The sequence below is a fragment of the Agelaius phoeniceus genome, chromosome 9, assembly GCF_051311805.1.
Source record: "Agelaius phoeniceus isolate bAgePho1 chromosome 9, bAgePho1.hap1, whole genome shotgun sequence".
Taxonomy (NCBI): domain Eukaryota; kingdom Metazoa; phylum Chordata; class Aves; order Passeriformes; family Icteridae; genus Agelaius; species Agelaius phoeniceus.
Window position 1 is genome coordinate 23130135 of NC_135273.1, and position 13749 is coordinate 23143883.

The window sequence follows — 13749 nt, forward strand, 5'->3', positions numbered from 1 at the left end:
TTTATCATCAAAGGTGAGCAGTTCCTGTGAGTTGGGAAGGGACAATGGCTATAAAGGGGGGGCTGAGTTCACTTTCATTGTGCAGTTACTTGCTTCTATTTCATCGATTTTTTTAATTCATGAAGGCTCTCCTGGATATGTTTAAATTAATATCTTTTCAGGAAAATTTCTCAAGAAGACAAAATGTGAAATAGATACTTAAATGTTTTCATGAACTTTATCTCTGAGTCCAGAATTGACAGCGCTATCCTCTCTTTTTAATGGCATGGAAAAAATCTCATTAGAAGACAGCTGGAATGTAAACACAAATCACAATAATTGGCTTTTATGTATTTTCATGAGGGTTCTTCAGATGCTTGTTTTTACTGCACAAGTGCAATATTGTAGATATACAGTGAAGCCCTCTTCAGAGAATAATTGATACATGGATAAAATACTTAAAAACATTCCCTAATGCTGTAAATCTAAATGAAGGCTGAGAAAAACAAATACACAAACTCTCAAATTCTTTAAAGTTATGTTATTTCCTACATTTTCCCTGGCCTAAGGAATTCCAAAGTCTCCTCTGAGCTGGGCTGTTAAGCATTAGTGCAAAAGAAAATGGAAATTACCTGTCCAAGGAGGTGTCACCTGAAGATATTTAACCTCTTCTGGGCATGTCTGTACACAAAATTTCACCATATACATGTCTCTTTTAGTGTGTTTGTTAGGGATCTCCAATTAGAAAAAGAAATCTCTACATAGCTTACAAAAAACTGGAGTTAACAATACCATCACTTGTCTGCAATGTGAGTTTCTGAGATGAGCCATACTTTATTTAATTTCTAATTTCAACAGGAAATTACTCTGTTCTGGCTACTGCACAATAAGCAGTGAGACACAGTTCTACCTTGAAATACTGATTTTATTTAGCATCTCTATTCTGAACTCCTGAAGTACATAGAAGAATATCTCTTTCATTTAAAAACTTGATATGGTAGGGAAAGCCTTAGTAGGCTAAGTATTTACTTTTAAAATGTATCTATATGTTAAATATTTTTATACAGTCTTTCTATGTATATGCAGTGAATATACTGAGTTGCTGTAGTGAAAGAGTTCTTTTTGATTTTAGCAGTTGTCTTTGGAGCCAGCCCAGGACCACAAAGGGAAATGAACTGTCCCAGGTTTGTTATCAGTGGGACTGTTCAGTGGTTCCCATCAGCTGCTATCTTCTAAACCCTCTGTGTGCACAGGGCTAACCAAAAATCCCCAGAATGCTGGGATATTTTTTAACCCAAACTGCACTGCAGTATGTGTGCATGCTGAAATTTCAGGTGATCTGCTCCTTTTAGCTGTAAGACAAATACAGGCTAGGTATATGTAGGATAAATGCAGTCTGGGCCATTTTATATTAGATTGATAGGATCATGAAGTACACATGGCCTGAAATCACTAGCAAGCAGCTTGCCAAGTTGTCAGTGTCTGTTTGACTTCAAGTTTCTAGACCCCTCTACCCTACACGATCCTGGTGAATGCAGATTCAGGATTCAACTGACAATTTCCATTTTGTTTTCTCATGTTCCTTCTTTTGAAGGACTCCCACCCTTCACCAGCTACAATCTGTTAAAATTGCAGAGCAAAATATTCTCCAAACACCAGGAAAATATGAAAGACTTGCCTTTTTTTTTCTTCTTCTCCTATCCTGCTTTAAAACAGACTGTCTCTTTCTTCCTCACCTTTCTTCTTGTCAGCTATAGTAAACACAAACTGTCCCTAAGGAGAAAACAAACACTTGCTGTGGTATGCAAACACTCCATGACTTCATGACATCAGTGCTAACATGGCTTGTTTCAGCACCAATTTAAAACTCTTTCTACTGCACCTTATGTCATCTCTTCCTGGCTATCTATCCAGCTTCTTGCAGGTTTGTCACATTAATCTGGCACCCACCCCTTAGAATGCTAAAATGCATTATCCCCCCCTTTCTACAGTAGTCTGTATGTTAAAACATTGAAATTGTTCTGCATCCTCCTTTGCTCCGTAGGAAAGATGAAAGAGGCCGTGGAGAACAATTGTACATCATGGATCTAGCCCTCAGGATAGGGATGGTACTGATGACAACCTGTCAAAATGCTGAACTTGTGGTATTGTTTGGATGAAAGAGAGAATGCAAATGAGGGATAAGGAGAAAATAAAAGCTTCAGGATAGGCAAGGGGGATTTTCCAGCAACAGAATAGCAAACACTGTCAGAGCACTTGTGATTACAAGTCATATAGCCTCCACAGTTGGGAGCCTGAAATGTCTCTTCCTCATTTACACTTCTTCCCAAAGACTTTGTAATGCCTGAAAGAAAATAAATCTAGACACATTCCACAAGCTACAGAAGGAAGATTTGTTTTTAAAAGTCCTAGAAAAGACTCTTGGACCCTGTTGTGTACTACCTGCCAGGAACTCTCTGGTGTAGACTATGAAAGTTTATGAATTTCCAAGATGGTTGGGTTTATATATATGGCAAATTCACATTATTAAAAATTAAATAAATTGGTAAAGAGGTGTAACACCTTCATGTTGGTGCTGTCACTTGCTTTCCCATCAACTTCTAACAAGTTATCTTAGCTAGATTAGATACCTAAATCAATGCTGTTTCTGTAATAACTCTGACCTTTAGGACTGTAACTGACAGTAGTAGTAAGGCTACAGCTGACTGCTTTTGAAGACTAAAAGATGTAATAATGCCAAAATTTGTTACATGTGTTTCCATGCTTCACTGTAGACGAGAACAAATATGCTGTAAAATCTGTACTTTTTTCTGAAATACTGTCAGCATTATGCTATGTATGAAGAAACTCATTGCCTCAGATCACATGGGTGTTCTGAGGGAGGGAAGAATTCTGTTTCCCACCCATTTTTTAGGCATCACAGAGCAAATACAATCAAAAAAGGGTAAGCAGCACTAGGTAGAATCACTACGAAAAGAAGAGCTGATTCTCTCCAGTCCTATGTTTTTCTGTGCTATTTCTTCCCATTGCCCTGCAGGTATGACATTAAAAGAAGCTGTATACAAGGAACTGAGAATAATCAGAGCACAGCAGTCTTTCTTGATTTATTATTTCATTCATTAATCCATATATTAAAAGCAATCTAGGGCAAGGTTCAGAAATCCTCACTCCTGACAGGTTCTCACATATCTGATAACTGATTTTGCTGTAAGAGACTTGTAGGGCATCTGCAGTAAGTTCTGCTGAGATCTATTTCGCAAAACATTTTTACAGCTTCATGTCAAATTATAAGATATAAATTAGTGATTGAATTTCTATCACTTGGATACAGGTGGAGGAGTATATATAAATAGCCAGCATCATAAGAAACCCTCAGCTTCAGGACAGTCCTGAAATGATCCTTGGAATAGTTTCCTGTTTCCTGTTTCCTTTCAGCCCAAAGCTGTTAATTGCCATTGAGAGGTTTGAAGGCATTGATGTGAATACTGTTTTCTCTAACTGCTCAAAAGGAAGGAGCACTGTGATATATGCATTTCATTTGAGTTTTTCCAGGCGGAATGTGGCTTCTTAATATTAATTTGAGACAGCTGAACTGAGCTTTTGTGGCAGTCACACAATCTTATTGGAACAAGTTGCTTAGAGAAGCTGTGGATGCCCCATCACTGGAAGTGTTCAAGGCCAGGTTGGGTGGCGATTTAAGCAACTTGGTCTAGTGGAAGGTGTCCCTCCCCATGGCAGGGGTGTTGGAGCAAGATGATGTTCAAAGTTCCTTCCAACCCAAATTATTCTGTGGTGATTCTAAAATCTGAACTTTAAAAAGAAGAGTTACATTGATCTTACATTGATCTGGCATAAAGATCCAGAAGCTCAATTTTCTCTATTTTGATTTTGTTGAGGCAGTAGAAGTTAGAATCAGTCATTGGAGTTGTCTAATTTTTCTCTTATCCTTGCCAGCCCTTTAGTTCAAACATCCTTTGTCTATTTCTCTCTATATTTATTTAATATAAAATATCTTCCTGAAGATGAGACGTAAATTCAGGGATGCTGGTTTCTGATACAAGCTTAGCTGCAACATCTCCACCTCTGCAGTGAACATGGTGTGCTGTGGATCTCAATCATGTGTTTAAATTCTCTCTGAATATACAGATTATTGCTGCTGTGCAAAGGAAATCTTTTTACTCCCCTTGAGTAATATCCCCCAGCCTTATGCAGCCAGGCAGTATTTATCAGAAAGTCATTACAGCTGTTTTGTTTGCACATAGCTTTCATTCCTCATATTTTAATGTCTGGACAGTATTAGCTCAATTAGTTTAATGAACAAGTAGGTCTTCTGATATTTACTATCTAATTAGTTTATTGGCCTAGATGTAACATACTAGGTCTGTCTGTGCAATGTGTCTAGCCAAGTCTCTTCTGATGAACTTTTCTATTTTGGCTCAGCACTTTTTGGAAAATAAAGAATGGGCTACATTCTGCATCTTTTTTCCTAAAGGATATCAAAGCAATAAATTTCCCTACAAAAGATGATAGTCTTACCCTTGTAAACTGCCAACCAGGCAACTCTGAATCCCTTCTGTGTAGGGCAACCTGAGAGAGAAACTAAAATAAAGAGCCATCTTCTGATTTCCACATAGCATGCAGCAACAGAAGTGGAGGACAACACCATCGAATACATACCAAGGATCATAAAATGCTTTACTACATGCTCCTCTTTCTCCAAATGGAATAAAATAATTAATGTTTGATAGATGTTAGTTGTATTGCTTATTATTTACTTGAAAGTGCTGAAATCTCACCAAGAGGAGCTCATGCACTGTGGATGGAAACAATTATAAAACGAGTGATATGAAACTAGAGTACCTCTACTGTGTCTTAACAAGTAGAACAACAAATTCAACCACACCTTTTTTTCCCTCCCTATTTGTTCTATGAAAAAAAAGATAGGTATTTTATCAATAAAAGCCTCTTCCTCCCAGCAGGCTGAAGAGCCTCACAGGTTGGCCAGTGTCAGCCCTGAGGAGAAGGGTGGTAACTCCAGGCAGCTGCAGGTGCTGGTGCTGTGCCAGGCACAGCTGATGCCCATTCCCTGTGCCCCAGGGTTGGCAGGGTGCTGATGCAGCACAGCTGCTGCTCATCAGGGCCAGGTGAGCCAGGGAGCTTTTCTTGCTGCCTGGGGTAGGGCCTGGCCTTCCTTCCCCCATGGCTGCTCAGGCTGTGCAAGCCCAGAGCAAGGAGGAGCAGGAGTGGGAGGCTGAACATCCACTGGTTCCCTTCTGGCTACGAAGGTGGAAGAGTGACTGCTTAACTAAGATATTTCTGAGTGCTCTGGGGAGTCATCACTTATCCTGAAATTCAAGGAGAGCAGCCCTAAGAAGTCCTGAGTGCAGATAAAGGTAGGGAAACTCTGGGACTTCTGTTTAAGACTGCAGAAGCTTAATTGCTTTTATTCAGATGTTGGAAATGCTTAAAACGAAGAGCAGAAAGTTACATGTGTGAGTAGAGCAGTGTCTCTCCTTTTAAGCCACAAGAAGCACTTTGCCTCTAAACTTGAAGTTGTCCTTTACAATATCAAAAGTGAGTAAATCAGCAGGTAATAAAGCAAAAAAGAACATGATGTTAAGTGGGCAAAGTGAATACATTAGGAAAAACTATTTATAAGAAAGGCTGCTTTTTGTCATTATTTCTAGTTATTCACCCGTTTGTTTTTGACCCAAAAGGTGGCTTTATATGAAGGTCTTCTTTGGTTCAATCAGTATTGAAAACTAAAATTTGAGCTGGTAAAATCTCTTTAGTAAGAAAAAGTATAACATATCTCACAATTTGGAGGCTGTGTAGCTTTGCTTCTTTCAAGCTGTTTTACTTGGTGATGCCCTGTACAGCTGTAGGGTGTAAACTGAAGGGATGTAAGAATTGCTAGCTTAGTGTATATGTGACTATAAAGTTACTGGTTCCTTCCTTTTTATTGACTTTTTTTTCCTCAGTGTTACAAGGGGTGCTGTGAATTCTGGGGAAATGTCAGGGTTTGCTCTATGATACCAGCGCTTATGGTTTAAGGAGTTGGTCTTGAAGAAAACTTCTATTGCCTTCTGGTCCTGGTTTACTCAAATAATAAATGCTGTTAAGGCTTCTGAAGACAGGTGTAGGATATTCTTGTTAGAGAGGTATTGTGGTCATAGGAGGGCTAAACCTATGGGTAGGCCCTATAATAAGTACAAGAATCTGCTCACAGAGCTTGGATGTGTAGTCTGAAAGGTGCTCTGAGCATGGGATGCACTGCAAATTTTCCTGTTAAAACATTTGCTGGAGCAGTTCAGTGACCCACCCATAAGAGGAAATGGGCACAATGGGCTATTCTAGCCTTGGGGCCTTTTTCTGCTCTACAGCAGCATCCCTGCTAATGATGCTGAATGGGCCATCCCAAATAACTAGCTACTGGAAGTCAAAGCAATTTGTGAAGCTTCTCAGAAATGTTTGTGGAAACCTTGGGTAGATGTGCAAATTGATATGAGAGAAAAAGCAGCCTCTTATTATTCATATATTATTTACATTCATAGTATATCAAATGGATTAGTATGGTGTCATAATTACTTGTTTGTGCCACGTTCATTAAGTGAAAAAATGCCTAACTGAAATGCAAAGATGGGAGATAGTCCTTGGGGAACAGGGTTTCTTCCTGGTTTTTGGGAAGCTGTTTATATTTGGGCAGGAGACCAGAGAGAGACCTGGCCTTTCCTAAGACCAAGTCTGAGAAGTCTTGACATTAATTATAAGTTAGGTCTCTGATTCACTGAACTGTTAGCTGCTGTGGTATCTCACAAAAATGGATATTATGTAGTGAATGCCTCTGCTGTTATGGGTAGGGATATGTTACTGGTGTTCAAATAATCATTGCTGTGTTTCAGGATTAACATCATAGTAAGTGGTTAAAAAAATAACAAACCACTGTTTAAAGTTTTCTTGTAATATTTCAGGGAACTTATTCTGTCATGATACACAGTTGGAAACTTCAACCAGTGAAATGAACCTTTGTAAACAGATAGGAGGGAAAGTTTTATCCTGATGATAAAACTTTGTGAAGTTGTATGATGTCCTAAAGTGGACAGTCTATATTGTTAGGTACTTCTGATGTACTTGAACATCTGGTGCTGGGTTTCATTCTTGTACAAGCACTCATTTTTATGGTGTGCCAGCATGTCAATGTGTTGGAAAGCAGTTCCGATTGCTGCACTGGTAGTATTGACTGACTGGGATCAATAATGGTACAATCAAATATAGTACAAGCACTGCTTACCCTTCAGCTTTGCATCTGGCTTTGGCAAAGTGAGAGCATTTCTCTTTCTGAAATTTTCACTTTCAGTGCCTTTCATTCTCAGCTAATGCTGCTTCTGCTTTCCTCTTGGACTTCTGTTTCAGCTATGATGATACACCTCTAAACCAAGTTTGAATCCTGCTTTGTAAACATTTATAAAGGTTTATGAATTTGCCCCAACATTTCCTGTTGTCTCTGTGTGTTAATAGAATAATTTCTGATTCCTTCTACTTCATCGATATGCACTCACATAAATTCATGTTGCAGTTTAGAACCAATTAAAATTTATAAGCCACAAATAGTGAGTGAAATTCTGAGGATTAATTTACTCAGTGAAGTATTAATCTGTGTAATGTAGTAGGTTATCCTTCAGTAAACCTGGTTATATGGAGATGGGGAGATAGGTTTCCTTGCATGTTTTACTGTAAATGCAGTAATTGGTCCCACTGGGCTGTTGAGCTTGGATGGTTACAGCCAGCAGTACCACTGCAGCCTTGGTATGAACCCTGGGAACAAGAACCCACTTGTGTTTATCTAGCAGCATCCATCTTGCTTTCCATTCCCTGCCCAGACTTGGAGATCAGCAAAGAAAAAAAAAATCAAATGAATAAAATTAATTAAACTTTAAAGAAAGGAAGTCTTTGATGTGAATATCAGGAAGTACAACCTATTATCTTTACCTGCCCCAAATCTCTGCTTTTAAAGAAGCAGTGGAGAAGGGATTGAAAAAGGGCAGTAGTGATCAAAAATTGCATAATACATTTGGCAGAAGTGAGTTCCTCCATAAGGCTTGTGAATTAGGATCCTCTTACACTTGGAAAGCCTAATTGATCAAGCCTAGCAAATCTGACTTTTGTTAATGGGTTTTTAACTATCATTTATTCAGCTAATGATCTTGCTGATAGGGAGCAGGGGCAGAGAGAGACTGTGGCTTATGAAGGCCCACAGGAAAAGCTAGTGCCTGATCCAATGCTTTAATTTAGATCCTGTCCTTTCTGCTTCAAGATGTGCTTCCTTTCATCAACTTCTGCCTTCTTCCTGAGTTATTAACTGTGAGCTTGCAGTGGTAAACCCACTGGAACACATGTGTTCAAAAAAAAAAATGTAAGCTGGGGAAAAAAATGTGACAAGGGAGTCCGGAAAGATTTTTTTTTTCTGTAAAGACCCAGCCAGGGAAAGCAAATAAATAAATGTGCTGTAGGAACTTGTATTTTGGAAGCACTGAGGTTTCAGGATTGCCTTGCAGTAGAGGTTCCCCTCATAAAAGAGGATGAGCCTGGTGTCCAGCCCTGTTTTCATTGTTGTTTCTGTCTGTGATTTGGAAAGCCAGCATCCCTGTTGTCTCACTTTATTGGGTTTACGTGCTATTTTCCCTCTGAGAGGGATGATGCTGAAAGACCAAAACCTGCTGAATTGCCTTTACCTGGATGAAATGTCAATTATCCCTGTCCAATCCTGTAGTTTTAATTCTGGTGTGTGTCAGTTCATATGGAGCAGAAATACAGGTGTAAAAAAAGGTAAAATGGCTTTCTGCAGGTAACTCCATCTCAGCTGGGACACAAGCTCTTGGTGAGCCCTGCCCTGTTTTCTACGATGTGCCTCCTTCCAAACTCTCCTTCCCAGGCCCCAAATGTCAGATCCTTGGGGAACTCCAACAACTTGAATCTCATAGGAGACAAAAATCACAGTCTGGGCTTACCAGTCCCTCACTCTGATGGAAAATCCTTGTTAATGATGCACATCAAGAAGGTGGGCAAGAGCTTATTGGTTTGACGTCTTTTCAGGATGCACACTGAAACAGTGCCCAGAATAATGGTGTGGGATTTAAAGGGGTTTCTTTGACTGAAAATGATGACACTGTACACTCACTGGAAGACCCTTGATAATGCTGTCCAACGCTAGAAAGTTTTAAGAATGATGAAAATAGGATCATATATGACAGAGGTACTGTTGGGGGAAAAAACAGCAGTTTGGAAAGGTGTACCACAGAATCTGCTGTTAGGAATGGAAATTACCTCTTGGGTTTCATATATATATGGTAGAATTGCTAACTTCTGTGCTGCTGTTTTTTTTTTTTTTTATGCTGTAGTGGATTGACCTTGGCTGAATGCCAAGTGCCCTCCAAAGCTGCTCTCTCTCCCCCTGTCAGCTGGACAGGAGAGAAAATGTAACAAAAGTTCATGGGTTGAGATAATAATTCACTGATTACTGTCGTGGAACAAACAGATCCAGCTTGGGGAAAACTGATTTATTGCCAGTCAAATCAGAGTAGGTTAATGAGAAAATAAAACCTAACTATTCAAATGCCTTCCCTCACCTGTGGCATCTTCCTGGGCCCAGCATTACTCCTGATTTTCTCTGCCTCTAAAGTGACTTGTTTTTCTCAGACACTTACTCCTATTTCCAGTTGCACTGTCCATTTCCCCTCTCCCCATTTTTGGATGTGCTAACTCAGAGGTGCTACCTGATGCTTCTTGGAGCTTCTTGGCCTTGGCTCTGTCAGACACAGGCAGCTTCTCACAGAAACCACCTCTGGAGTCCCCGTGTGACAAAAGCCTTGCCACACAAACACAATATTGTGGAACATTTTCAAGTAATCTGGGGGAGAAAGCTACCTTGTTTCGTACCATGCTATTTCTAAATTGTTAATAGTAATTCTTTCTCCCACCTTCTTTGTCTCCAGTTACTGAAGCTTGCACATAGCATATTTTTGTGTGCACTGCTTTCTAATTATCTGTTAGGAGGTATTACTATTATATTCCTACAGAGGATAATAGAAGTTGGTAGAGATTCATAAAATGCATTTAAAAACCCTCTAATGAATGTGGGGAGAACAGTGAATTTCTTCTTTTTGCTTTTAGGTGTCTACCTCTATTGAAATAGTAGCATTCAGGAGGAGGGGATTTGATTAGTGTAGTTCTGTTCCATGGCATTACTTTCATGGGAGAGAGTCTGGTAAGAGTTGTCTTCTCCAAAGATCCCCATCATAAACACTAGTGCTGCTTGTTCTCACATTTCTCGGTAATTTCTTGGTAATTTCGTCATAATTGTTGTTTTCTTTTTTTGTTACTCAAATTAAGTCACTTATATAGATTTTTATCTTGACTATCAAAAAAGGATCCTCACTTGCTGGAAATAAAAATGGAAGGAAATTTCAAGTATGCAAATGCAGTTGTGAATACAATTATAATTTACCCTTGCATTTATTTACTACAGTCACTTTGTATTTGAATGAATAATATTTTTTTCTTGATGACCTGAACTGAAATATTCTCTTACCAAGGGCTTTCCAAAACTTTTACTATGAAGTAAACTAGGAAATGAAGCTTCTTGCACTTCGAACATTGAGCCTGAGTGGTTGCTTGGATTCTTCATTGGTAAATAACTTCTTTTTTATTTGGTTTAGATTTTCACTCAGATGTAGCAGTGTAAGGGACCGTGACTCTGAAGGCCTTTGCTGGCCTTAAAGGTATTTGCTGTGGATTAAGATGCAGGATGAGCTGGCTGATACCGCTCTTGCAAACACTGCTCTAGATGCCAGGATGGGGAACACATGGAATAATGAGCTTTAATCCTTGTTAATAATACGAATGAAAGATGCAGGTCAGCCAGCCTTGCTTGTTAGAAGAGCCTGATTAATCAAGCCTTACCTTTTTGGAAAAAAGTGGTTGAAGATTGATTACTGCTTTTTGGCCACTGAAGTTTGTTTCCCATTTATTTTGTCTTGACCTTTGTTCCTGGTGAGCTTTGTTAGATGTTAGCAGACCTCCATGTGGTCTTTTCCACGTCAGAGGACTGGGTTGTCAAGCAGTATTTCCTTTTTTTTTTTTTAGCTTGTAATTCCTGTTTGTGCCCCAGCACCAAGCTTGTGCTCTGATATGTGTAAGGAGGCATTTGTTGCAGGTGTCGGTCTGTGTGTGTTGGAGAAGTTGGCACAGCTGGTGCCCATAGTGTGAGGCTCTGAGGCAGTGGGGTTTACCTGTAGCCGTTGGTCAGTGGAAGCTGATATCCCAGGCTTCCTTCCATGACACTTGGTGGGTTACAGAACAAAGGTCCTCACTTGGAAATTTCATATATGCTTTCTTGTTGATGATGGAGATGCTGTAGATGATGTGGGGCCCCTTCACCTTGCCCCAGGCCCCATTCCAGCTGGCTCCTGCCTCTCAGCTGCAGGCTGCTGTTCAAGTAGTGGGAGCAGAACACACCAATGCCTCAAGCTCTGGCATTCAATCATCATCATGGTGTTTTTGCTGCTGTGTCCTTTGCTTTCCTGGGACAGAGAAGATGGTGCATTAACCAGCTGTTTGGGGCTCCTCTGCTGTTCCTGGGCTCTGCCTTGCTCAGCTGCTGCATGCAGGTTTGCTGTGAGGCAGGAGAGAAACCCCTCAGAGCACTGTCAGACTCTGTGTGGTTCTGTGTTCCTGCAGTTTGTCTCCTCTGCCATCTGCTGTAGGACACAGGTGAAGATCATACAGTACTCTGTACTGTGATGACAAATGTCTTCTGGTATTTAACATCTACCAAGGAAATTTAAGTGTATGCACATGGGAAAATGTATTTTATTGGAGCTTTTCAGGCAGTATCTGTAGAATTGTCTTAATAAAAATGTATTTTTAAAGGCTTTTAAATGAGATTTGTGTAATATTTTCAAGGTATTCAAGCACAGTGGTCTTCATCTTTTGCAAACAGAGTTCATACAACAATATACTCTGGTACCAGACTTGTAGTGAAGAGGAGGGAAAGGCCAGCTTTGCTTTTAGCACTTGTTTTTCAAGCTAGAGCTTCTTCTGTTTATAGCCACCACAGAGTTTAAAGGGCTTATTTTACAGGCTGGGTCATGAGCTGCTGCTATTAGTGATATTTCCCAGGTCCTAATTTCTTCTATCATAGAGATCTAGCCACCTTTACATGTTTTATAATTGTTTAGGTGACTTCTGGGAAGAAGAAAATCCAATAACAACAAAAAAACTCCAAACCAAAACCCAAAAAGACCTAACAAAACAAGCCCCAACCTAAAGCTGCTTTGGGAAAAAGAAACAATAAACTCCTAAAGCTTTTGTTCTTGATGAATGATAATTGAATTGCATATTTAATGTGAACAAATTACTTGGATTTGCTTCTTTAAGTCTGCATGCAGGGATGAAATGAATATATTGCAGTGGGATTACTTCAAAAGTTTTGCTTTAACAAAACCCAACTTGTATGTACCAATGAGTGTATGATGACTTCTACCACAAGGCCATATAAAGCCTTTCAAAACCATTGCTAACTTGAGTTAGATGCTGGCTTTTTAGTTCAATTTCTGCTCTGCATGTAAAATGGAAGCACAAATATGACCACTGTAGAATGGTAGGCCACTTTGTCTTCTGTAGGGACTTGTGTATTTAGCTACTGTCAGCTTATATCAAAAAGTAATTCAGTAGAGGTCTGGCACCTGGGTAAGTGCAGAATTCACTAAATTTGAGCCTCAGACTGCTAGTAGCCTCAGGCTCAAAAGTCTTGCAATTCTAACAGTTGATAGATTTATTTATTTTGGTACAGGCATAGGTAAGGGTAAAAGAGAACTAATTTACTTTTGATGTTTTAAATAAGATGCTGAAGAGGCCCAATGCCAAAATAGCGAAAGCCTTTTTCCATGGAAAGCAAGGCATGGGTGTAGGCCTTTCCAGGCTCCTTGTAAAGGCCAAACCCTGATGACCCTGATGGCCACCAGGGAGCTCTAATTGGCCAGTGGGATGCTGGCACACCTGTGCTGTATGTTGCATGCTCCACCAAGTCTTAGCTCTGTGATCCAGATGGCTCTGGAGAAATCATGTCTTGAGTAAGAAAAATGTGTGTGGGAGTTCTGGAGAGACCACAACATAGTCAAGTCTTAGGAGCAGTTTAAGCTGGTGCTTTTTAGTGGGATTGAAGCATTATCAGCAAGTAGCTTCTATATATGAGTAACTATTTATGTGTATAAATTGACATGATTGCACTTGATCAGGTATTATGAATATCCATGAGTGATAGTGGTTGGGGAAGGCATGAAGGATGCAGAGCTTCACAGCTCAGGCTCAAGCTCTTGACGCATCCTTCACAAATAGAAATGCGTTTGGTAAGGTGTGAAACTGTCTTGTTCATTGATTGCTCCATGGGACCTTCAAGAGGTCAGTCACACACGCAACACAGGAGAACCGTACCACTCTGAGTCCTTGCAAATGAGCTCTGTGCTGAACAAAGGTCCTGGAGGTACTCTGGCATCCAGCTTTCAGTGACTCTTTAAACACTGCAAGTTGAAGCTCTACCCACCAAAACTGGAGTTCACTGTGAATTGCATTTCTGGTGAATCTTGGGTGCAATTTGAGCTTGAGAAGTGAGATGTGTCCTTTCCTGTGCTGCCTGCTGCGTGTCCCGGTGCTAGCCATGATTTCTTAGCTAAATCCTCTGTGGAGGGAATCACTACCCCATCTGCTCTTGAA